Source organism: Bos grunniens, chromosome 3 (assembly GCF_055505025.1).
Source record: "Bos grunniens cultivar Pamir isolate PY7600 chromosome 3, Bosgru_T2T1.0, whole genome shotgun sequence".
In the NCBI taxonomy this organism is placed as follows: domain Eukaryota; kingdom Metazoa; phylum Chordata; class Mammalia; order Artiodactyla; family Bovidae; genus Bos; species Bos grunniens.
Genome location: NC_141167.1, coordinates 23,029,003 through 23,055,374, shown reverse-complemented (window position 1 = coordinate 23,055,374; position 26,372 = coordinate 23,029,003). Strand labels below are relative to the sequence as shown.

At 51.8% G+C, this 26,372-nt stretch overlaps 1 protein-coding gene and 1 long non-coding RNA gene across 4 annotated transcripts in view; one reads left to right on the top strand and one right to left on the bottom strand.

Annotated features, from left to right (window-relative positions):
- TRABD2B (TraB domain containing 2B) overlaps positions 1-26,372 on the top strand; it is a 222,546-nt gene that overhangs the window by 69,341 nt on the left and 126,833 nt on the right. The gene's annotated exons all lie outside the window — the stretch shown is intronic.
- On the bottom strand, positions 150-15,240 carry LOC147375297 (uncharacterized). Of its 2 annotated transcripts, none has more exons than XR_015161530.1 (4): positions 4,121-15,240; positions 3,505-3,603; positions 1,884-2,119; positions 150-274 (listed from the first exon to the last, which is right to left on the bottom strand). It is a non-coding gene; the product is annotated as an uncharacterized LOC147375297 (long non-coding RNA). The 2 variants fall into 2 exon arrangements; XR_015161529.1 differs by having other exon boundaries at positions 166-277.

Genomic DNA, 26,372 nt, shown 5'->3' with positions numbered 1-26,372 from the left:
CCTGCTGAGGAGCCACTTAGATCTTGAGCTGCCCAAATCCCTCCGTCCCAGGCAGCCTGAGTACATGGAACTTGAGCTCCCGGATCTGCTCGCCTTTGGCCCCGACTCTGTGGCCATGGTCACTGGTTCTCCCTGGGCTGTGGGGATGCAGGAGGTGGTGAGTCTGGTTGAGTGTAAAGAGCTGAATCCTCTCTCTCTCCAGCCCCATCTTGGATATTATGTCCTGTCATCCAGCTGATTACCTGGGGCACATACTTCCACACAGCCTCCTCTACTACTGGAAAGGAAGAAGGAGAGAGAGGGGGATTAGTAGAATCAATAGCAGTGTCCTCATGCAGGAGGATTGAAGAAGGAAATGGCAACCCACTCCAGTGTTCTTCCCTGGAGAATCCCAGGGGCCGGAGAGCCTGGTGGGCTGACGTCTATGAGGTCACACAGAGTCGGACATGACTGAAGCGACTTAGCAGCAGCAGTAGCATGCAGGAGGATGGCAGTCAAGGCCACTGGGCCACTGTGCTTGGCATCAGATAGACCTGGATTCAAATTCTTCTGGACTTACTTATCACGTGACCTCGGATGGGTTCCTCTGAGCCCATTTCCTTCTCTGTAAAATGTAATAGCATCTAACTTGCGGGATTGGTGAAGGTATTTGTATGTCCATTCTGACTCACTGTAGGTACTCAAAATACGGTGGCTAATGTCTTAAGATGCACTTGCTGCATAATTGTCGAGCCTTTCCTGTGTGTTACATTGCCTGAAAGGTGCTCAGGGTCCAGATAAAGAAAGCTTTCACAGCCCAGCCACTGGGAGACACCTGGCCCTGTGCTTTCTATACAGGGTGATTGAGCCTGGGTCTAAAGTCCCTAGAAGGCTCTAGAGAGAAGGTGACATTCTAACTTGAACTTGAAAGCTGAGTTAAGTAGGAGGTTTTCTTTTTTCTGCATCCAAACAGCACCTCAGACTGCTAAATTATCTTATTCTGACTCAACTGAATGGGGATAACTATCGTGAGAACAAGGCAGGACAATGCATGTTAATAGGCGGTAGTGGGAAAGCTACTTATCACAAATAAGCAAAACCAAACCTGCTCATCCTGACCCTAAAGTTCTTCCCCGTAGCACACGCTACATGCCAACACACGTGTCATAGATCATAACAGGAATTCAGGAGGATTTGCCCAGGAAAGGCCAGAGGGAAGCGGTAACACTGGTTTTTCAGTCATTGGAGCTTGGGAAGAATATTTCATGAGCCCTGAGGCAATGGCTTCTCTCCTTGCTGTACAACTTCCCACTCTCCAACGGGAGGGAAAGGATCCTGATTGTGGCAGGAAAGATAGGCCCAGAGGGGCATCTTGGATGTAGGCATTCAGCGTCTCCGGCTCACCGTGTGTGCCCTCTGGAGTCCAGCATCCATGCCCCGGGGCATCTTGGATGTAGGCATCAGCGTCTCCGGCTCACCGTGTGTGCCCTCTGGAGTCCAGCATCCATGCCCTGGGGCATCTTGGATGTAGGCATCAGCATCTCCGGCTCACCGTGTGTGCCCTCTGGAGTCCAGCATCCATGCCCTGGGGCATCTTGGATGTAGGCATCAGCGTCTCCGGCTCACCGTGTGTGCCCTCTGGAGTCCAGCATCCATGCCCTGGGGCATCTTGGATGTAGGCATCAGCGTCTCCGGCTCACCGTGTGTGCCCTCTGGAGTCCAGCATCCATGCCCCTGCCTCCCGGAAGCCCTTCCTGACCTCCCCCAGGCCCTCCTTAGAGATCCTACATGAAGGCTCAGACCCCAGCCTGCTTCTCCCAGGCTGCCTCGCCCTAACCAGGCAGCATTTCAGGGCCGCTGCTCCTTACTAGGACCGCACTTCGGGAGCTTTGGCCCTGGATCACCTCCTGTGTGGCCGGTGTGCTCATCACGGGATCAGATCCAGGGCCTGTGGAACTGTTTCTTCTCAGCATCTTGGTCCACAATCGTCCAGGGGAGTCTTGGGGTTGGCCCTTTGGGGACTGGACTCAGTCTGTGACACCAAAGCTGGGGCTTCTGACTGTGATCCTGATTCTGCTCTGCAGAAGCTCTGGGGTGATCTTGATCGAGTGACTTAGCCTCTTACAGCCTGTGTCATCATCTGTAAAAGTTTTAATGCAAACATTAAACTGTGTCAAGAGCTGTAGCCAGCACCTGAGACACAGAGGGTGCTCTTAAGATGTGACTCGTTATCACCACTGGGCTGGGGAGAGGAGAGGATTGAAAAGAGAGAATGGAAAGGAGGGCAAAGAAGAAAGGGAAGTGGGTTTGACTAGGGGGAGAGAAGGGGACAAATGTGAGGGCATTAAAGGAGGGGATAAAAAGCCCCCCAGCCTGCCCCTTTCTCCTTCCAGCCCTGAGTCCTGGCTCTTCTCCAGCCGTATGGAATTTGTTGCCATGAATGCAGTTTTCTTCCACATCCATTCCCTCAGCCATTGCTTCTCACCCTGTTTGAGACGTCATTTTGCAGAGGCTGTACAGTGCCCCCTCCTCCTGAAAGTCCTCCTTGACTGACCTTGTTCCTGAGCCCCTCCGCCCTGCATGCCTCTCCCAGCTCCCTGAGCTGCTGCCCTTTTCACAGCACTCATCACATGTCTAGTCTGCTTGCTCAGCTGTCCCCCCAGCCAGACAGACTGTGAGCCCCTTGAGGCCAGGGGCCTGTGACTGAGACCTCCGAACAGTAGTGGGTCCTTGTGGCAGCTCAGTGGATGTTCCCATGTTGAATGAGTGGACAAGTAGATAACTCTGAGGGGAGACGGGGAGTCAGGAGAGGCTGCTGTACGGGCCTGGCCTCCACAGTCTCGTCTCCCTCCCACCCTGCCTGTGACTGCTCACAGCCGCTCCCCACTGTCTGCAGCCCCTCTGCTGGTGAGGGCAGGAGCGAGGCCAGGATCTGTGCTGCACCAGCCGCCCTCCCAACGTTCATTTTCCTCAGGGCCGGCTGTGGCCTCCCCAGCAACCCCAGGGCCTTGCAGACCTGCAGAAACTCTCCGCTCCCACCCTGACCGCCCCCCAACCCCCAAAACAAACACAGTCGTTGCCAGAGAGCCAAAGGGGCTTGCAATGAAAAACAGGTGTCTCCCAGAGACCTGTCAGCTGTGGCTGTGCTGCAGCTCAGGGTCACCGATGTGGAGCAGGGGAGGGGCGGTGGCACTGCAGGGTTCCCCCGAGTGTTTGGCTCCCAGAGCCTGGCACGGGGCGCAGCGGCCACTTCATGCCCTTGTCCCAGGAGGCTGTGACTCCCAGGACCGCCCCCTCCCAAGCCAGCAGAGCCAGGGAGCTCTGGGTCCAGATAATCCGGCCCTGAGGAGACAGCTGAGCATGAATGCAGGCCTGGCCCTTGTTCCCTCTGCCCTGCCTTACCTGGAGTTCTGCTCCAGGGAGTGAAAGCATGGATGTCCCAATCACCTGGCCTTCATCATTGCTTAATCCAAGCTGTGTGGGTCTAGGGACCTAATTTTTCCTTTAGAGTCTTATTTGACTCACCTGTAAAATGGGTCAGTAAAGAGTCTCTCAGTGGGTCGTGGAAGGAGACTGGGGGAAGCCGCTTGTGTGAGCGCTTGTGCAAGTGACCCAGTGCAGGGCCTGGAGTACAAAACACAGGGATTATTAAAAGGACGCCCCGTGCCTCTGGCTCTGAATCAATCCCTGAGGGACTGTCTGAACTCAGGCAGGCATTTTCAACTTTCTGGGGCCTTTAGGAAGAGTCTACAGCCTCCGACCCCTTGCCTGACCCCCTGAGGCCTGGTCTCCTGCACAGGTCAGTCGGTCTCTGGCACCTCCCAACCTCTGTGTGCGATACTCCTCAGCTTGGAAGCCTTTCCCTGTATCTCACTCCTTTCACTCCCAAGACGTACTTCCTGAGCAGCTGCTATGCACCGGGGGATGTTCCGAGGACTCTGAGTACACGGCCACACAGACCCTGCCTGCCCCAGGCACCCCTGTTCTGGCCACCCCTGCCCTGTGGTTTATCTGACTGTATTGGGGGTGCTGCACGTGAGCCTGTTCTCCCCACGACCCTGGGGGGCAGGGACCACATCTAACCAGGTCTGTACCCTCAGCATGGTACAGAGAGGGCCACGTCTGTCTGTTCACCACCGACCCGCTAGCATCCAGCCGAGGGCTTGGTACACTCCCAGCTGACTCAGCTCCCCACTGGCCCCTATGGAAGGGGTAACTCCATCTCCATCCTCCCTGCAGGGCCACTTTGAGGTTCTGCTGACTCGGCCTCCTCATCAACGCCAACACTCCTTCTCTCCACAGTGGGGGCCGAGCCAGACACCCTGGAAGATTTGGCTGTGGAGGGAGAGGGTGGGTGGGTGCCGGAGTGGTCGTTGATATTTGTATTGGAAGCTGGTGCCTTGCATACCGGTGCTCACCCCTGATTTCAATTATCCAATTGCACACTGCTGCTAAGATTGCCGCCGGGCAAGCACGCTGGCTCCGAGTCCCTTCCTTCATTAATTCCAACCGTCCATCACACAGCGCCCAGCACCCTCGCCATCCGCGATGAGGCCTGCTCCTCTCCCACGGCTGGCCCAGCAGACTCTGTCCGGGTCACCAGGACGGGAACCCGAGAGAAGAGCTGAGAGCAGGAAATGCCCTAAGAAACACCTCTCTGATTGTGAGCCGTCTCGGGTCAGATCCCTCCCCTTCCTGATTCTCTGGTGTTGGCCTTATGCCTGCATCCTTGGGGCTAGTTCTGGCCTTCAGAGGCCTGGGCCAGGAGTCACTTTGGTAAGGTGACCGTGAAGGAAGGCTTTTGTGGTCACTGGCTGGCTTCAGGGACACAGCCTGGGGTCGGGGCTCCCAGCTTCACCTGCCAGGTCCCAAAGTTTTTCCAAAAGTGAGTGACTTCCCCCCATTTTCAGTTATCCAGGTCCTGCCATAGGTAGGGTTTGTTGGGAACGTTGGAAATATACAGAGTCTAGAAGCCTGGAAACAGGAGTTTTAGCACTTTGCTGAGGCAGGAGGCCATGTGGGGTGGTGGAGGTGACACAGGATAGACAGGGAGGGAGGGCTGGGTTCCAGCCTGGCCTTGCCATTCAGTCATTTGCTGAACTTGAGCAGATTGATAGACTATGCCTCAGTGTCCTCGTCTGTAAAATGGCAGCGAGGATGATATGATGATTAAAAGGTAACATTTGGCTGTGTAGGCACAGAGGAGGCTCTGTCTCCTTCTCCCCCTGAGTTTCTTTACTTCTATTCTGCTATTCTCCAGATGTTTTCAACCAGAAAGGACATGTCCACTCTGCTCCTGGAGCCAGGCGGTGGGGCAGCGTGATGGGAGAGAGGAAAGGGAGAGGGAAGTGGTAACTCTGCAGTGTGTCTCTTGCTTTGATAGGAGCTCACATCCATGGGGTGCTGGCCACCCTGTGTGTTCCCACCTGGGTCTGTGCTGGGATCTCAAGGGACAAAAAAGCAGCCACTTAGAATTTCACCTGTCGAGACTTCCCTGGCAGTCTGGTGGTTAAGACTGCACATTCCCACTGCAGAGGGCACGGGTTCAATCTCCAGTTGAGAACAAATATCCCACATGCTGCAGGGTGTGGCAAAAAAGAAAAAAAATTCATCCGTTAAGGTCAGGAGGGAAAGGGGGACACCTGATCTGAATATGATGGGCACGGTAATGCCAGGTCAGCCACCAGCTGGATCTGCCAGACCAAAGGGATCCTATTGGGCGTCTCTCTACCTTTAACAGTGTCACTTTAGTTCAGTTCAGCTCAGTCGCTCAGTCGTGTCCGACTTTTTGTGACCCCATGAAGCGCAGCATGCCAGGCCTCCCTGTCCATCACCAACTGCCGGAGTCCACCCAAACCCATGTCCATCGAGTTGATGATGCCATCCAACCATCTTATCCTCTGTCGCCCCCTTCTCCTCCTGCCCTCAATCTTTCCCAGCGTCAGGGTCTTTTCCAGTGAGTCAGCTCTTCACATCAAGTGGCCAAAGTATTGGAGTTTCAGCTTCAACATCAGTCCTTCCAATGAACACCCAGGACTGATCTCCTTTAGGATGGACTGGTTGGATCTCCTTGCAGTCCAAGGGACTCTCAAGAGTCTTCTCCAACACCACAGTTCAAAAGCATCAATTCTTTGGTGCTCAGCTTTCTTCACAGTCCAACTCTCAGATCCATACATGACCACTGGAAAAACCATAGCCTTGACTAGACGGACTTTTGTTGACAAAGGAATGTCTCTGCTTTTTAATATGCTGTCTAGGTTGATCATAACTTTCCTTCCAAGGAGTAAGTGTCTTTTAATTTCATGGCTGCAGTCACCATCTGCAGTGATTTTGGAGCCCAGAAAAATAAAGTCTGACACTGTTTCCACTGTTTCCCCATCTATCTGCCATGAAGTGATGCGACCGGATGCCATGATCTTCATTTTCTGAATGTTGAGCTTTAAGCCAACTTTTTCACTCTCCTCTTTCACTTTCATCAAGAGGCTCTTTAGCTCTTCTTCACTTTCTGCCATAAGGGTGGTGTCATCTGCATATCTGAGGTTATTGATATTTCTCCCGGCAATCTTGATTCCAGCTTGTGCTTCCTCCAGCCCAATGTTTCTCATGATGTACTCTGCATAGAAGTTAAATAAGCAGGGTGACAGTATACAGCCTTGACGTGCTCCTTTTCCTATTTGTCCCTTCAAAGTGTCCCTATTTCCATGGGATCACCATTGGATACCTTACTGGCTTAGCCTGACCAAACCCTGTTTCCAGCCCACAGGGCAGTTTGGAGAAAAGGCTGTGTGCTCCTCAGTGCTCATGGGTGGTGAGGAGAGAGGGGGTCTGTGTCTAGAAGAGGCAGTGGGCGTGGAGCAGGGGAGCTACTGGAAGTGCAAGAACCTGGAGTCGGACCCGGGAAGAGAGGCTTGAGGAGGACGAGGTCACTTTCTCCAGATATCTGCAGGGCTGTCCTGCAGCAGAAGGGAAAGACCAGGTCACAGAAGCCAGAGCCGGGCCTGGTGGAGAAGCAGAGTAGAAGCAAGGAAGAACTTCTCAGGGTCAAGCTGCCCAGCCCCTGGGAGCATTGATCATCAACCTGCCACAGAGGGCGTGCCAGTGGGCATCAGTCGCCTGGCCCTGTAGAAAGGTGGGGGGTTCTGGGGTTAGCCATGCTGCCTGGTTGTCCTGAGCTCATTCCTGCTTTGTGGCCTCAGGCTGGTCATTTCCTGGCCATGACCATCCATCCTCTCCCTGACCTGTGGTGGGGCGGTAATGGTTAGGGAGCGGGTAATGTGCCCTGGCCAGCCCCAGGACATGACAGGCCTGGGTAGAGGGAGTTCAGGGCCCAGCACACAGAGAGGCTGCCTTGGAGCCCCCCTACCTCCCCAAAGTGACCAGGACGAAGCCCAGTGTCCCTTCTCCCCAGCCCTGAGCTGCCCCTTCAGCCCTCCTAGCATTTGGTAAATACCCTCCCAATGAGTTGGAGCTGGACTGCTCCAGGAAATGTTGTTACAAATTGTTTTTCCACCAGAGCACATACTAGATTTTCCATGCCACCTCCAGCACATTTTCGGGAAATCCCAGGTGGTGGTGATGGGGGCTGAGACCCTCCAGAGAAGCCAAGGCCCCGGCAAACCAAAAGACGGCTGGGTTTTATTTAATCATAAATGCATATATGTCTCAACCTTTGAATACTGGCAAGGGGGAAAAAAAAAAAGCCCGGGCAAACCAAAAAAACACACACATCGCTTTACTTTGCAGTGTAATTACTCTGAATTCAGTTAAACCAACTTGCTGTAGCTAACTAGATTAGTTTACATCTTGTGGTAGAAAAAGAAATACAAATTACTTAGATTGCAATAAACCATGTTTTTCTAACTAACTAGATTAGTTTATATCTTGTGGCAAGAAACAAGGAGAACGGCTCAGAAATGCCTCTTGCTCCCTGCTGTCCCCTCGCTCGTCCAGGCAAGTGTGTTTTCTATGTGAACTGTAGCCCCTGAACCCTGTGCCTCCGTCAGCCCCCTCCTCCAAGAGATGGAAAGGACTGCAACTGGGAAAAAGAAAATCCAAACCACCTCCAGCCCAGCTGCCTTGAGGAGGCCAGAATGCTCTGCATTGGCATGAGCCACACAGATTCCATTCATTTTTATGGTGGTTTGCTTGCTGTCTGCCTACTCTGTGCTGGGCATGGGGCTGGCACAGAGTGGGGCAGGCCCGCTTCACAGGCACGAGACCACCCCCAGCCTGCATGCTTGTTTCAGGGCTTTGCTGTCACTGTTTTGAAATTCTTAAGAGTTTATTAATAAGGGGCCCTATATGTTCATTTTGCACTGGGTGCTGCGCATGGGGCAGCTGGTCCTGGAGGAGAGACAAGGGATGGAGGAGGTGAGGGCCTGCCCTCTGAGAGCATGTGACCTTGCTGGGGACACATGGCACTCACAAGAACGCCTCATCTCTTTCTGAGGCAGGGTCCAGGTTGGACCCAAGACCAGGGCTTTGCCCACGTGTGGCTGGTGTTTGTCAAATGGATGTTTGTCATAGAGGAGTGATGGTGTATTATTGTCATGTGTGATTCCAGAGGATTCTTTGGCCTTTTTTCCCACCTGGAAATAAGACATTTGCCCCCTTCTATCCTAAAGTGACCCGGAGATGGAAACAGTGCATGTGTGCTCACTTGTGTCAACCTCGGTTTCCTCATCTGTAAAATGGGGCTGTTAAGAGTACCCACCTCACACATTAACGTGAGGATTATAGCAAGTATCTGTAAGTATTTAATAATGTTAATTATTATTTAGAGCATACCTAGCAGAAGAAGGAGAAGGCAATGGCACCCCACTCCAGTACTTTTGCCTAGAAAATCCCGTGGATGGAGGAGCCTGGTAGGCTCCAGTCCATGGGGTCACTAGAGTCCGACATGACTGAGCGACTTCACTTTCACTTTTCACTTTCATGCATTGGAGAAGGAAATGGCAACCCACTCCAGTGTTCTTGCCTGGAGAATCCCAGGGACGGGGAAGCCTGGTAGGCTGCCGTCTGTGGGGTCGCACAGAATTGGACATGACTGAAGTGACTTAGCTTAGCTTAGCTTAGCTTAGCTTAGCAGAAGAAATGGCTAGAGCAAAGCCAGAGTAGTGATCCACCTACTGTCCCCTCAGGAGGCTGGACTGGAAGATGGGGCTGAGGAGGCAGAGAGGTCAGGAAGACTTCCCACACTTCCAGCCCCTCTCTGCCAGCTTCTGCTTGTGCCCTCAACCTTGTAGAGTGAGTCTGCTCCTCCTGTCTGGAAGCTGCAGTTTAGGGTGGAACTGGCCAGGGGATGGCCTCCTTGCAGAGCAGGCATGGAAAAGGGCAGCAAGGGGCAGAGTTCCAGAATATGGGGACTGTCGTCCCCAGGACTGTCTCAGAGGGAGGATGGCAGCAATTGGAGTGAAGGCCAGAGCAGCTCGGAGGAGAGGAGACTGCATGAAGCGGGAAACCAGGGCCGAGGCAGGAAGAGACCAGAAGCGGAAGAGAGACACGAGGTGGGGCCCGAGAACAGGAGCTGGATGGGACACTGTGAGCGCTCCTCAGACCATCAGGATGGAGCAGCCGTGGAGGTGGGGGTATGAGCCCCACTAAAGACGAGGGAGCTGAGGCCATGGGACTGTGACTTGCCTAAGTTCACACAATCAGTGATGTGATTCCAAAGGTTTTTGTTTTTCTGCTCTTAAAAAAATGATATTAGTATGTGTTACTAGAGAATATGTAATCTTTATAAAAGGCAAAACCAAAAAATTATAAAATTCTACCATCTAGTGAGATAACCGCTGTTTAGTTCAGTCGCTCAGTTGTGCCTGACTCTTTGCGACCCCATGTACTGCCTGCCGCCTGCCAGGATTCTTTGTCCATCACCATCTCCCGGAGCTTGCTCAAACTCATGTCCATCGAGTCTGTGATGCCATCCAACCATCTCATCCTCTGTCGTCCCCTTCTCCTCCTGCCTTCAATCTGTTATTAACGTTTAATGAGTATCCTTCCAGACTTTTCCCCATGCCCATTTGCATCTCTATGTATGTGCATGTAGATGAATACTTAACTATAAAAGCAGAATTATTACTGTGCATACTGTTCAGAAACCTCCTTTATTCAGTTCATCATATATCAAAAGCATCTTTCTACTCCAGTCAAAAAGTGGCCACAGGACATATTTAGATTGTTCCCAACCTTCCACAGTCACCTAGGGGAGAACACTTATCAAGGTGACTTTTTAGTAAGAAAGGAAAAGAAATCAAGAAAATTTGAAGTGGAAGAAGAGGCTGAAGCTCTAACTAGTCCCTCTTCCCTTTTCCTGCACACACCCAGCTACCTTTCACCTGACCTCGCTTACCGGCTGAGTTCTAAGCCGGCAGTGTGTCTCCAGTGAATCCTGCAATTACTTAACTTTATTGCTGGAAGGACTCTCACCGCTCATTTCTTTCATTCGGTTATTGCACAGAAGGCAAACAAGTTCAAATGAAACATTGTGAGTTTTCTCCTACTATCTTGCTTTCTGTGATAAGGACTCCTTCCTCTGCTTTTCTCACGGCCTCTGGGGCCTGTGATCTTCCCCCTTCAGATGGATAAGGAGAACGAACATGAGTGCACTGGGGAACCAACCACTCTCCACCCTGACATAGTGCAATGGCCCCAGAGTCAGAGGAACCAGGTTCAAATTCCTTCCCTCCTCATTCATAGGGTCCTGATTCATGCCTGAGCCTCAGTTTCCTCATCTGTTAAGTGGGTGAGAAACAGGGACTCTGAAGGATGGTTGGTGAGCATATGGCACCAAATGGAATGACACTCAACAGATAACTTTTGAAATTACATATATGTTTCTATCCTCAGAGAATTTTCTCTAAGAGAAGTGGGCCCACCTGTTCTTGGTTAAATGTCCCCTCTATTCAGTGGCTGAGGAGAGCTTGGAAGTCAGAACCCAGGGACCATAGACTCCCTCGTAGGAAGCTATGCTCGTGGCCCAGCCCATTGTTGTTTAGTTACTAAGTCATGTCTGACTCTTTGCAACCCCATGGACTCCAGGTCACCAGGCTCCTCTGTTCATGGGATTTCCCAGCAAGAATACTGGGAAGGATTGCCCTTTCCCTCTCCAGGGGATCTTCCCAGACCAGGGATCAAACCAGAGGCTTCTGCTTTGGCAGGCAGGTTCTTTACCACGGAGCCACCTGGGAAGCCCAGCCAACTAATGAACAAATTCCCCATCATGAAAGAGTTTCCAATGAGCACGAAAACGTGTTTGCCATGGCAACCTCAGCTGCTGGAGGTGATGGTATTCCTGCCTGAAGAGCCCCACTTTTGTGTCTGGAACCTGTGTGTTATTGGAGCCAGACTCTGCCCATCTCCTCCCCACAGCAGCGCCGGCCAGTGCTCACATGGGCTACCTGTCCTGTGCATGCCCAAGATTCATAGGCCAGTTCCAGGGGACAGTTCCTAACTGTCCGTAGAAGGGGCTGAAACGAGGCAGGCACGAGGTGTTGTGTTTCTAGGGCGATCGTGCCTGTTGCCAGAGGGGGACCGACAGAGCAAGGGATTGGCACTGGCAGCTCCCCACCCCCCCTACTAAGCTCCTGACTGCCCGCGAGAGCCAGGCTAAGAGACGTGTTTTCTTTGCTGCGTTATTAAGCTGTCTTTTGCTTTTAGGGTTCTGGGACCTGTCATAATACAGGCCATCCTCGCCAAGATTCTGGGCCCCCGTTCCTTTGAACTGCAAGAGCAGCTGTGGAGAAATGCTGCTTTCCCTGCAGGGTGGTTGACAGCTGGCTGACAGCCCCCAGCCAGGCTGCTACCAAGTGGGGTTGCAACAAAGCGAGTCCAGACTTGAGGAATCGGTCCTGTCCCCACAGGGAAGTTGGATGGAGCCCTGTCGCACTCAGACCCCATCACGGGGCAATAGAGCTGAGAACTGGAGGAGAAGGGCAGCACAAGGCCTTGATCAGAGAGGTACTAGCAAGGACTTCCCTGGTGGTCTGCTGCTGCTGCTGCTGCTGCTGCTAAGTCGCTTCAGCCGTGTCCAACTCCGTGCGATCCCACAGACGGCAGCCCACCAGGCTCCCCCATCCCTGGGATTCTCCAGGCAAGAACACTGGAGTGGGTTGCCACTGCCGTCTCTGCCCTGGTGGTCTAGTGGTTAAGAATTCACCTTGCAAAGCAGTAGACACAGGTTCGATCCCTGATTGGGGAGCTAAGATCCCATATGCTGTGGAGTAACTGAGCCCACACATCCCAACTGGAGAGTGTATGGGCCACAACAAAAGATCTCACATGAAGCAACAAAGATCCCATATGCTGCAACTAAGACCTGATGCAGCCAAATAAATAAGTAAAAATATTGTTTTATAAAAAGAAAGGTGTTAGCACACCATGACCAAGGACATGGAGCTTGGTGCTAGGTGGCCCATGCTAGGTCCAGCTGCACCATCCACCACATACTTGCTGTTGACCTTACCAGTTCCTTCACCTTGCTGAGCCTGAGGTTCCTCCTCTGTGAGATGAGGGAGATACTGATACAGTATCCACCTCCTAGGGTCATTTTCAAGATGAACTGAATCACGATCTTCTTTGATGCAAAGCAGTGAGTCCAGGGCCTGGTCCATGGCAACCGAACTCCACTCAGATGTTTCCTTCATGGGGGTCTTAGTGCCGTAGGTGGGCCCTTGAGGGGAAGGAGTACTCAGAGCTGGGAGTCAGGACACCTGGTTTCTGATCCTGGCTCTGCCGCCATCCCTGGTATGACCTCAGGCAAGTCCAAGCCACTTTCTGAGCCCTTGTTAACTTTCTCCTGGTGATAGAAAATTGAGAGATGGTGGTAGTGCTGTGATGACCTCTAGGCCCAGGAGTAACTGGGAGTGCCTGGGTCTAAGAATGGCAGGTGCAGGGGTTGGGGCTGGCAGAATTCCAGGTAGGATTGGACCTCCCACTAGGGAAGCCATCCTCAGAATTAAAGCTTTTCCTTACACCTGCTGTTAACCCCTAAAAATGGCTCAGTGTTGAAGACATGTGAGGTATGCCTCCCAGTATGACTGTCTGATGCTTTCTCTCTCTCTCTCTCTCTCTCTCTCTCTCTCACACACACACACAGCAGAGAGAGCCACGGGAGGCCCGGGGAACCATGTAGATGCAGGGCACTGATTCATTTCTGCCGGGAATGGGGAGGTGATGGCACTTACTCCTCAGGAAACTCTGACCAGGAACAGGCTCGAAGAGGGAGGCTGAGCTGGGGGGATCTTCAGACATCTTCCGGTTTGTGGGGCTAGTGCCGCTTTTCATGCCCAGCTGCTACTTGGCCAGGCCTGCTCCTCTGGGAAGCTGGTTCTCATTGCTCCTCCCACCATATTCCCCCAAGAGTTGGACCCTTTGAGAAATCAAAGAGTACAGTTTCAACACAGCAACCGGAAACTTCCCTGGCAGTTCAATGGTTAAGACTCCAAGCTTCCACTGCAGGGGACAGGGGTTCAGTCTCTGGTCTGACAGCTAAGATCCTGCATGCTGTGTGGACAAAAAAGAAAGAAAATGTTAAACTTAGCAACCATTTACGTAGAGCCTCACACTCTCCAGGCATGAGCTGGGTACTTCAACATGGCTTGTCTCACTTAATTTGATCTTTTAAGCTCCCTTATCCCATGATCTTCATCTGGTTCTCACAATTTCACCCCCATCCATGGTTATTTGAGCCCCATGCCCTCTCTTCCCCACTGACTGTGAGCTGCTCGAGGACAGGCTTAGCCCCTGGTCCCCCTTATGTCTTTGCAGCCCCAGGCTCCAGCCTCAGTGTGTTGACTGGTTTCTGTTGAATTAAATTGAGTCAAATCTGATTAATCTGGAGGGAGGCTTACTGAATTTAATTTATGTGATTTGCAGAGTTAAAGAGTTAGCTCTGTTGGGAGGGAGGAGGGAGGAAATTATATTTTGAAAGCAGAGTATATAATATATGGAGGGCAGTGCTTACTCAAGTGGAAGATTGGCACTAATGGTAGGGTTCCGGCAGGAGGCAGGTGTGATGGGGATATGGACCGGAGCATTTTGTTGGAGGGAAGGACAGGGATGCATGTTGGAAGAGAATCGTCCACAAGGGTGTGAGTGGACCAACATGGCTCTGGGACCCTCCACCCTGGGCCAGGCTGACCTGGAGAAGGAAGAAGTGATGACGCATCCTAGGCACTTGGTTGGGGAACTTTGTGCAGCTGGAGTTTCCTGCTCCACTGCTGTGACCACAGTAACAAGGCTTCCTGCGGGGGGTGGGGATTTGCCCCGTGAGTTTGCCCTGAATGGGAATGAACTCAACCTAATGATGTCTTCGCCTACAGAATGAAGCCTGTGTCCCCAGACCTGCACTCTGCCAAGCACTGCACCCTTATTTCCTCCTGCCCCCATGTTCCACTGCCCCCATCCCAGCCTTGAGTCACCCTATTCCCATCTCTTTCAGTGGCCTCCCTGACTCTGACCCATTACCATATCCTTTCACCCCATCCTTCTAGGTTAGACTCAGATCCCTCCTCCTCCAGGAAGCCTTCTCTCATTTCTCCATGGCCAGTATCCTCCCCCTGACCCCCCACCCCCTTCAGTGCCCTATTGTAGCTTCTTCTGTGTGTCTCATGCTGTTTTATGCTTAAGTTAGGTTTGGGGGGATTGAACTCATCTCCTTCCTTTCCCAGAGTGAGCTCCTTGAGGGAGCTCTGAGTCATGGGTTCGTTGTGGCGGGCCTGGCCCAGAGAGTGTGCGCAGTGAGTGTGGGGGAGGGAGAACAGCCCCAGGAAGTGGGCGACCTGCAGCCTGGCCTGCTGCAGCCTCTGGTGCAGCAGGGGTTAATCAGGGGTCCATGTGACTAATAAATATTTACTGGGTGTTAAGTTTTTAGCCTAATGCAGGATTTAGCAGCCATTCTCATTTATGGTAATGGGAGGCATGTGCTACCCTTGGGGAATTAGGGGAGGGAGCTCACTCCACCTGCCTCAGAGCCCCACCCCCCACCAGACTCAACTGCCCCAACCAGGAAGCCCCAGAAACCTCCTGCAGGTGGAGCTTGGCTTTCTATTGATTTTCCTGGGCTCTCCAGTATAGCCTGTACCCCAGGCAGCTCCCAGCACCCCCTCCACTCCCTCCTCACCAAATTCTCACTCCCTCACTGTGCCTGCTTCTGTGCTGGGCACTAGGGGTACACCTGAGCAGATGCAGCTTCTTCTTCCAAAGGAATCTCCTCATTTTTCATATCTTCCCTGAGAAATGATTCCCAGACCTTGTTCTTGCCCAGCACTTCACAACTAGTCATCAAAACCCTGGGGAATCAGCTGGGGAGGAGGAAAGGCACAGCCAGGTCTTTGCAGAAGGCAGGGCACAGGGGTGTGCAGAACCATCCAGGTGTAGGGGTACAGAACCCTGCAGGTGTAGGGGTGCAGAACCCTCCAGGTGTAGGGGTGCAGAACCCTCCAGGTGTAGGGGTGCAGAACCCTGCAGGTGTAGGGGTGCAGAACCCTCCAGGTGTGAGGGTGCAGAACCCTCCAGGTGTGAGGGTGCAGAATCCTCCAGGTGTAGGGGTGCAGAACCCTGCAGGTGTAGGGGTGCAGAATCCTCCAGGTGTAAGGGTGTGCAGAACCCTCCAGGTGTAGGGGTGCAGAACCCTGCAGGTGTAGGGGTGCAGAATCCTCCAGGTGTAGGGGTGCAGAACCCTGCAGGTATAGGGGTGCAGAACCCTGCAGGTATAGGGGTGCAGAACCCTGCAGGTGTAGGGGTGCAGAACCCTCCAGGTGTAGGGGTGCAGAACCCTGCAGGTGTAGGGGTGCAAAAGTCCCCAAGTGTAAGGGTTTAGAATCCCCCAGGTGTAGGTGTGCAGAAGTCCCCAGGTATAGGGGTGTGCAGAACTCTGCAGGTGTAGGGGTGCAGAAGCCCCCAGGTTTAGGAGTGCAGAGCCTGCAAGAAATTTGTTGCACACTGTCAGAGGGCACCCTTTCACAGACATCACAAGGCTGGAAGCTGAAATGGACAAATGCTACACACAGAGGAGATGGGTATGTGTGTGCTATGACCAGAGGAAGCCCAGGGGCTGTGGGGAATGGAAGGGTCACCTCACTCAGCCTGGGGAGGCTTCTCCAAGAAAGCAGTCTTGAGCTGCAATGTGAAACCAGACAGAGAAGAGGGAATTGACATTTTAGGCAGAATGAATGATGTATGCCAAGACCCAGAGGCACAGAAAAAAATCTGAGAGACCATGATGTATTTGTGGCTGCTGCTAAGTCGCTTCAGTCGTGTCCAATTCTGTGCGACCCCAGAGATGGCAGCCCACCAGGCTCCCCCGTCCCTGGGATTCTCCAGGCAAGAACACTGGAGTGGGTTGCCATTTCCTTCTCCAGTGCATGAAAGTGAAAAGTGAAAGTGAAGTCGCTCAGATCGTAAAGTCGCTTCACGATCCCATGGACTGCAGCCCACCAGGCTCCTCCGTCCTTGGGATTTTCCAGGCAGGAGTACTGGAGTGGGGTGCCATTGCCTTCTCCGATTTGTGGCTAGGGTGGTGCTTTTCAGTAGAGTAGCCACTAGCAGCATGTGGCCATTTAAATTCATTAAAATTAAACAAAATTAAAATTCAATCTTCAAGTCACACCAGCTACCTTTCAAGTGCTCAGCAGCCAGGTGTGGCTAGTAGTGCTGATGGATTAAAGAATTTCTATCATTAGAGGAAGCTGGATTGTCCAGCACTGGCACTAGAGTGTAGAGTAGCGCAGATCCCCAGAGAAGAGCCCACAAGGTCACTGGGGTCAGACTGCAAGGAGCCTTGAGTGATCTGTGAAGGACTCTGGGCTCCTTCCTAGGGGAGGGAAAGAGTCAGTTCTTCCCTGGACCTCCATCTGCTGGAGCACAGAGGTTGCTCCTACATTCCACAGCCTTGCATGAAGTTTTGCTCTGTGCCCTTTGTCTCTGGTTTACAAGAAAGGCATATGCCTAGGAGCCTGGCCTCTGGAGAAGGATCAGATGCTTCCTCAGAGATGTCAGGGCTCTGAGATCGCCAGGGTTTGTGGGCAAGCAGCAAACACAGCACCTGTCCCTCACAGCACCCTGCCAGAAAGCTCTCGTTGGAGGCTGGGCAGGGCCAGCACCAGAAGATGCAGCTTGTGGGAAAGTTGGTCAAAGTTCATGACAATTCAAGAGCCGCAGGGAACAGAGCAGCCCTGGGGAGCCGGTCAAGTGCGCTGTGTGCTGGGGGAATGGGAGTGGGTGGAAGTGATCAGGAGGAGGACGTAGCATGGGAAAGTGTCTGTCTGTTCCTGGGCTGCCCTATGCCTCCTTGCCCCACAAAAAAGTTTCTCCCTCTATCTCACTCAGCTCCAACATCACCTCCTCTAAGTAGCCTTCCCTGATTCGTTGAAGAGCCCCAACTGCCCGTCTCCTGGATTTTGGCACTTGTCTGCTGCCATGTCATTCTCCTTAACTCACCCTTGGATGCTTTGAGGACCCAGACCTGCCTTAACTGTGGTCATTCCCTGGCCTGATTGTGCTTCTCCATGAATCAGCCCCCACTGCTCCCCCTCTGCATCAGAATTACCTGTTTGTGTCTCTGTATCCGGGCTTCCCTGCTGGCTCAGCGGTAAAGAATCTACCGGCCAAGCAGGAGTTGGGAAGATCCCCTGGAGAAGGAAATGGCAACCCACTCCAGTATTCTCGCCTGGGGAATTCCATGGACAGAGGAGCCAGGCAGGCTACATGTCCATGAGGTCGCAGAGTCAGTCAGACACAACTTAGCGACTAAACAGCAGCAATCATCTCTGGATCCACCATTAGACTATGAGCTCCTTTCAGCTCAGGGGCCGTCTTGTTCAGCTCCCTAATTGCCTGAACGGTTGAGTGAAGGCAGGAGGTGGGGGTGGTTCTGTGTCAACCCTGCCTGGAAGCAGAGGACCTGTGGGCAGATGGAGCCAGAAAGGGGCCCAGGCGGGCAGGGGGAGGTGAGAGGAGGCAGGCTAGCCGCACAGCACCCCCCTCCTGCTGCTGAGCCCCTCTGCTCCGACCTGAGTGGCCTCTGTTGGGAGGGGCATCCTGTCTGCTTCCCGGGCTCCAGGTTTCCTCCGTGAGATGGACCCACTCCTCCCCCGCTGCTTGACTGCTGCCCGAGAAGATCATGGTAGATTCCTTTATTTCTTGGGCCGGCCTTGAGGTAGAAATCCTTGTTCAAAGTGCCACTTGGTGACTCTCGCAAATTGTTCCTGACAGCCCCGCAGAAGGCCAGGCCATCTGCCTTGCCCTTTCGCAGGGCGGAAGGGGCTGCGAGGAGAGAGATTAGGTTTCCACTTCAGTCAATACTTTGATGTTCAAAGCTGTTTAATATTCATTAAGCCAACCCTTCAGTTGTAATTGCAGTCATTACCCTCCCTTTTATGATTGTCCGTAAATGTTATGGGACAGACGGGCACAGCTATTCTAATGATGGAGGGTTTTGATGATGGATAAAAGGTTGAATGGAACCCCTTCAAATCTGTCTCCTTACTCTTCGGTGTCCCCTCCCGCCCCTTTCTGCTTTTTTTTAACGCTTAAAAGATGGTGTTTGGGATGAGAAGGAAGGATGGCTCCAGTAAAGTCACGGTTTGTTAATTTTACAGACACAAACATTGTCCTGTGGTCTCAGACTGAACCTGAACTCCCCCACATACCTGGGCTCAGCCCTTAGTCAGGCACTGAGCCCTGACCAGCCACAGCCTCAGCCTTGACCCTGGCCATAGTCTGCACTCTTGGAACCAGCAGAAAAAAGCTAGGTTTTCACTCCCTCCATTTAGAGAACACAAACTGTTAGATCAGGTTTGTACCTTAGAGACCACGGTTCTTTTTCTCTGCAGAGGGGTGGGGGCCACCTTTGGAGGAATACACAGATTTGGAATCAGACTTGCATTTAAATCCAGGCTCTGCCACTTTCTAGCTGTTTGATTTACTGAATATGTCTGGTGTTCAGGTTCTTTTATCTATTAAGAATAAGGAGTTATAAAACCTACTAGCCAAGCCATTGTGAAGATCCTGTTAAATAACAAGTGTGCAAAGAGCATGTGCTCAGCCAGTGCCAATACACAGGGTGAGACTGGCCCCTTGAATTCCTGTGAGAGCTGGTTGGCTCTGTGCTAAGAACCCCAAACTTGCTTGGAGATGTGGGCATTATGAGTGGGTCCTGTCATTGGAAGGGCAGGGTGCCTTTTGCCCACCTCTGCAGCCTTAGGTTCTGACAGTCCTCTCATGCACCCTCTTTTGAGCCCCTCAGTGTCACAGGTTGAGGTCACCAGGAAGCAGACTCTGAGACAGTTTTGTGTGCCCCATGTTTATGAAGGAAGCCCTTGGGATCAACCTTTGGGAAAGGAGTGGGGGAGGAAGCATCGGCAGAGGAGATGCAGGTTAAAGCCTTTCCATGGGGAAGCTTGGATCTGAAATAACTGCCTGGGGCTTTATACACCTGTCTTGATCCATCATTGAATGTGAGTGCTGCTAGAAGGGCAGGACCTTGAGTGAGGTGGCTTTGCAGCTGAGGCGAGCCCTGAAAGGGCTGACAGTTCCAGCTGCAGTGCTAGCAGCTGGGAAGCAAGTCCTTCACCGAAGTGGGGTCCACATCACTCTCATCCTCCATGACCAGGATTCGTGGTTGTCCCCAAGTGCTTCCCTTAGAATGCTCTGTCTACTCAGCACATATTGGCACATGAGCACACACTCAGGACCACCATTACACAAACATGTTAGGCTTCTCAAAACCCTGTCTTGAAAATGCTCCATTATTACCTCCTCCTGAAAGCCTTCCTTGGTTTCTCTCCTTCACCCACCTATTGGAACAAATTGCTTCTCTCAGTACTCCTAAGATTCATGGGGAGAATGCCAGGAAGGTGGGTTTCCTTCTACTGAATAGCAGAGCATTTTGTAACTGGCCTCGTGTGGAGTGGAGTGAGCCTTAGCAATCAGTGTCCAAGTGACCGTGGCTGGTCCTCCCTGCCCTGCTAGTCTGTGATTCCTCTAGGCCTCATTCTGGGTCACCTGCTTTCCCAGCTGTGCATGAACCTCACAGTAGAGCAGAGCCTGGGCCTTCTCTGTTCCTATGCAAGGATCCTTGTGGGCACTTGATTTGCTGAAATCCAAGTACATGCCACGCTCTAGTGAGCAAAGCAGAAGATTCAGTGCTGGGGGCATAAGAACTCTGGCCTGGAGTGGAGGCCAGATGGAAAAAGAACCATAGCTCTGTGGGGCAAGTTCAACAACAGGGAGAAGTGAGAGATGAACCCCTCAGGGCCTGTCTCAGGGGCTTACCCCCAGCTGGTTCAGTGTGCACTTGAGTGAGTGGATGGCCAGGGCCTCTGTCTCCAGCAGCAAAGGGATAGACATACATGGTAAAGACAGTGAAGATGTGCTGAACGTAAGAATGAATAGGTTAAGTGAATGAATGACAAGCGATTAAAGAAGGAGAGCCACTGAGTAGATTCCCAACCTCTTATCCAAAACCCTAGAAGCTGCATTTGTTTCAGAAGTCCGTACTTTTTTTGGATTTTAGAGGGCAAACAAAGGTGAACATCCATGTATTAATTAATACCTCACTGGGGTCTGAAACAGCACCCATGATCAAACACAATAGTTGTGCAGTGAAACATGAATATCCATGAACAGTGGGTTCTATCAAGACTCTGTAAAGTGAAAGTTGCTCAGTTGTGTCCAACTCTTTAAGAGCCCATGGACCAGACTATACAGTCCGTGGATTTCTCTAGGCCGGAATATTGGAGTGGATAGCCTTTCCCTTCTCCAGGGGATCTTTCCAACCCAGGGATCGAACCCAGGTCTCCCACATTGCGGGCAGATTCTTTACCAGCTGAGCCACCAGAGAAGCCCAAACATATTGGAGTGGGTCACCTATCCCTTCTCCAGAGGATCTTCCCAACCCAGGAATTGAACTGGGGTCTCCTGCATTGCAGGCAGATCCTTTACCAACTGAGCTATTAGGGAAGCCTCATGCAAATTCAGGCCAGGTTACCAAACACCTGTGGTTCTTCAGAGCTTCTTGGATTCTAAAATGCCAGTAAGAGAGTGAGGGCTGTAATATGACCAGCAGGTTCTTCCTAGCTTCAAAAAGTCCTCCTGAAGATGCAGAGCACCAACCTCACCCCTGACTGTACTGCCCTGTGCCTCCCTGGCTCCCCTCAGACCCTGAGCTGGGCCCCGGTTCCTTGTGTCTTTCTTTTTTCTGTGTCTTTCCTCTTCCTTCAGGGCAGATCTCTGCCATCCTGGAGTCAGTGAAATGGGAGTCTCAGACCATTTCTAATCACGTATTATTAGCATTCTAATGGCACCTGCTAAGTGGGAGGGCAGTGACTTTTATCATAGGGCAAGCCAGAGCAGCCTGGGTGCAGAGGTTGGGGACCACCGTGCCTGTCTTTGAGCCATCGTCAGGGCTCAAAGAAGACCATGTTCAGCATGATCATAGCCCCTGATGGGCAGATTGCCTCCTCCACATCTCTCACCAATACCTGCCCAGGGTAGGAGACTACGTGATTCTGTACAAGGATTCTTTCCTTCCTTCATCTACTCATTCATTTATTCAACAAAAATGTCTGAGCACTTACTATGTACCCACATGACTGAGTGTTGTGATTATTCAGTGAACTGGGGCAGTGTAGCTACTAAAGAAAAACCCTTTTAAGAGAAAAGTAAATTTCAGTTATATATTTATTGTATCAGGTCAATATAATACTTTTGTTTTGTACAGGATGCTGTGCTTTGCAAGTGTTACTTTAATCCTTACCAACAAGCCCATGAAGGAGGTGATGGCAGGGGAGTTCTTGGGAAGCAAAGTGGTGAATGCAGCATCTTGAGAGTGGTGGGCCACTGCATCTAAGCTGTTTCTTCCTCACATGCAAAATTACATTTATTTAAAAAAAGTGACATTTATTAAGTGGAGGCTTCCATCTTGCCAGCCTCCCTCCTGGGTCTTCTATCTATCTTCTATCTATTCTCAGGATACATTTCTGAGCTTTCCTACTTCCTGGCCCAGTGAACTCCTCCTCAGCCATCAAAGGCCTTCTGTGTCCTTCTTCGGGGATGTTAGAAGCTGTAGAGTCGTCTGTGCTGTGCTGTGCTTCGTCATTTCAGTTGTGTTGGACTTTGTGGACCTCAGCCTCCAGTATCCTCTGTCCGTGGAATTCTCTTGGCAAAAGTACTGGAGAGGGTTGCCATGCCCTCCTCCCATGGACCTTCCAGACCCAGGGATTGAACCCGAGTCTCCTGCGTCTCCTGCATTGCAGCGGGTTCTTTACCACTGAGCCACTGAGGAAGCCCATAATACTCTAGGGTCTAGGAGGCCCAAAATACTCAGCTGCCCTCAACTTATGCCGTGTCTTTTGTTCATTGTCTCAACCCCTGACACACAATAGACTGTAAGATCCAGGAGAGCAAGGATTGGAGTCTGTTGTACATTGAACATCCCAATACTAGAGTTGGGCTCGATAGGGACTCAGTATTTGTTGAATTCATATGTGATGCCCTTCCGATGTCCCATAAATTTCACTTAGTGCCTAACCTCTGCATTTTCAGTGCTTTGTGTGTATGTGTGTAGGTCTTCAAATTTCCTGCCAACCTTGCTAACTCACTCTAGGCTGGGAACTCTGGGAGCTGAACTAAATATCTCAGCTTATTTAAAAATCCTGATCCATGGGGGAGTGTAAGAAAAGAAAACCAGTATTGAGTGCCTACTGTGTGCAGTACTCTGACTGCACTCTCTTACTCAGCCTTCATGATGGATCTTTTCAATTAGTTGCCATGACTCCTAGTTTTCAGATGAGGAAACTGATGTCAAGGAAGATGGAATTTCTTGCCCCAGAAATGGCATTAGCAGGACCAAAACCCAGGTCAGTCTGAATCTGGGGCTGCATTCCCAAGCTGAGAGGTGGAGGCTCCTCAGAGAGGGCACAGTGCAGCCTGTGGGCAGGATGCAGGTAAACCCTCCTGAGTTCTGTGGACCCCCAGGCTGGCCTCTGTGCCCACTCTTGATACAGCATCTTTGGTAAGCAAGTCCTGGCCTCTGAGACCTTGTCCACCCCCATCTCTCTGCCAGGGTCCCTGCATGCATTCCTGGGGGCAGTGTAGGCAGTGTAGACCATAGCTTTATGGACAAGCGTGGAAAGGGCCAAACCCGAGGTCACACTCAGAGGGAGCCCTGGCATGCCCATCAGCCCAGAGTGGGCTGCACCGCCTGGCTGAACCCAGAGTTTCTTTGTTAGCCTTGAGTCTCCACAGTCCCCAGCCCTGCCTCTCCTCAACCCGCCCTCCTGTCTGTAACCCCAGAGCCCCGAGCTCCCCATCCTCTCTTCCCTCTGGGCCCCGAGCCAAGCCTCCCCTGGCTCCCCTCTGCCAGCCTGTGAATGTCCCTTTGTGCGCAGCCCTGACGTGAGGTCCTTCCTGGGGAGGTGTTATTTTAATATATGGAGGGCAGTCATTTCATTTCATAAAGATAGCTTGTTTGGAGGGGCCAGCGGCAGCCCGGGAGAGATCGCATTTGACAGATGCAGGGACGGCCTGCGGTTTGGGGCTGGAGATCACGGTGTGGCCTCTGCAGCCCTGTGCCAGGCACTGTGCCCTGAGAGCCGTGGCTGGAATAAGTCCTGCCGCCTGGGGCCCAGGCACCAGGTAACTATTCTCCCACCACTGGTGTGGCAAGGCCCGGCAATGGCAAATCTGGGCAGGCTCTGGAGAAAGGCAAAGCTGAGTATGAGGGGGCAGGGCTGGCAGGTAGGGAGAGCATGGGTTCTTCTCCAGCTCCATCCTTACCCCCTCCCCAGTCACAGGACCTGTGGGAATCTCTGAGAGATTCCCATCAGCAGAGAGGATTACCCAAGGGCTTTCAGGCACTGTCACCACAAGAGACTTTTACTCCAGTGCCCCCCACCCCCAGAGGGGAATTCTGAAAATAAATGAGGAGTGAATTTCATCTCCTGCCACCTTGAGCCCTGCAGCCAAGCCAAGGTGATGGACGGGGTGACAAAGTCTGGACAAGGTTGGTTCCAGGACAGGTCTGGTTTGCTGCCGAGCAAAACACCTGGTCCTTGGCGGGGAGTGAGACACGGAGGCAGCCTTACAGCTCCTTTCTGCAACAAGGATCCTTTCTCTGACTGTGGCGGGAGGGGCCAGTGGGGTCCAGGGCCGGGCAGTCCCAAGGCACCCACTGCCAGGCAGCCAGGTTGTTGAACTTGGAAGTGTATGCGCTTCCCTCAGCTCAACAGGGCAACCCACAGCTCCCGGCAGTGCTCACGTGGAGTGACCGGATGCAGGCGGGGCTTTATGGTAACTCCAGGAAGAAGCTGGTGTTGGGCTGGGCAGACCACATGAGTCTGTCCGCTCTCCTGGGCTCATCCTCTGTGTCCAAGCGGGGGTCCCAAGCTGTAATGAGGATTATCCACTGAAACTCAAGTCTCTCTTTTCTCCTAGGAATTCCCTGGAGAAGGTCAGATTGTCAGCTTTGGATGGGGCAGGAGTTACAAGAGCTGATTTTTGCCCGAGGGCTCTTTGAGTTTCTGCCAGCCTCTTTAAGGTGCACTTTTAGAGAACTCCTAAGACAAGTAGAACCTGGACTAGACCTGGCTGGTGGATAATCAGGCAGGAGATCAAGAGCCTCATTCCTGTCCTTCCTTGGCCCAGCCCTTTGCCCTGAGATCTCCCTACCTGCTGTTCTGCTTCTTTGTGGTCATGTCTGGCCATCGCCCTGATCTCAGGAGTCTCATCTGAACCGCGTCTGTGCCACCTCTTTGCTGAATGAGTGATATTAGGTGCTCACTTCCACATCCACATACCTTGTTTCCATTTTGTTCTTTCTCCTACTGGTGGTGTCCTCCTTTACAACCGGAACTCTCACATACTGCAGCTGGGTGCAAAATTTATACAACCACTTTGGAAAGCTGGCACGATTTATCAAAGGCAAGCTAAGGATGTCCACTCTTCAGAGCAAAAAAAAAAAAAAAAAACTTTTATATTCACCAAAAGATGGTATAGCAATGTTATTAACACCCCTGTTCTTAATAGCTAAAGCTACCCAAGTACCCATCCACAGTAGAGTGGATTCTCACAATGGATATGATGCAGCAACAAGAGCAAGTGAACCAGAGTTACATGAAATAATGTGAATGAATCACAAACAGAATATTGAATTTTTTTAAAAAGAAGCTCAGTACAGAAGAATACGCACTCTCAGTTCTAACCATATAAAGTTTAAAGACAGGAAAAATTAATCACTGGCTTTAGAAGTTAGGATAGTGGTTATGCTTTGGGAAACTTGCTTCTGGGGATCTAATGTTTTGCCTCTTGATCATGGTACTGGTTTGGTGTCATCATCCAGCTATAACTGATGATTTCTGCATATTTCTCATGTACATTCTATGTCAATACAGGATTTTAAAAGTGATAGATTTAAGAAAGAAACCACAAATAATAAATGCATAGCATCTGAGTTTGCCCTTAGCCTGGAACTAGGCGGGATTACTGCGGTACCGTTGATTCTGTGGTCACTGCCTGTAGTCTTCTGTCAAGGCTTCCTGTCACTGTATTCTGTAATTTTTGAAAGCTGTACGTGCCTTGAAGATAGTGGAGCCGCCCTGTCCTCACCTCATCCGTGCATTCCGACCTGATGTCCAGCCATTCCTCCTGCATTTCTTTCCTCAAGAACTTTTTCTGTCCCTGGAGTCTACTTTGCCACATGCTGCTGCAGGCTGGGGATACCAGGGGCAAGGGGCCCGGGAATGCCCTCATGAAGTGACTACGGGGGATTGACCAGTGAGGACTCCCGCTCCCTGGGCCCAAGAGGAGCATAACTTGGAGGTTCACGTTCTCCATGGGCTCCCCAAGTTCCCAGTGGGACTAAAGTGCTTCATTACAGATCCTCTCTTGGCTCTTCCCTCCCCTGTCTCAGTTCTTTGCTTTTCCGCCAGCTTTCCTGGCTTCATGTTGCAAATTTTAGCTCCTTGAGTACTTATCTCAGGGTCAGTTTTGGGGAAACCCAGAGTCAGGGAGACTAGACATCCGGCTACACTATTCACGGGGTCTCCTCCAAGCAGGTACCATGAAATTTCTATTGACTGACTAGAAAGACACACTTCCTTTTCTAATTCTCTGCGTCATACCTTCCCTTTCTGCAGAATCTCCTTCAGCATGCCCTCGGTGCTTCTTGTTCTGCAGGGGCAGAATTGGTCACGTGTTTTGTGCAAAACCAGCCTGACACAGAACTTCGAATACTCCTCCTGCCGGGTGCCCTCCCACCCTGGAGCCGAATTCTTAAATGAAGGGAGTGCCTACACCCCCAGGCACTGTGCTGTGTTGGCGACTCCTTAGTGTGCCAGCATCCGTCCCCTGACAGAGGGAGCAGCCCTGTTACCTGCTCTTATCGATTGTGTCAA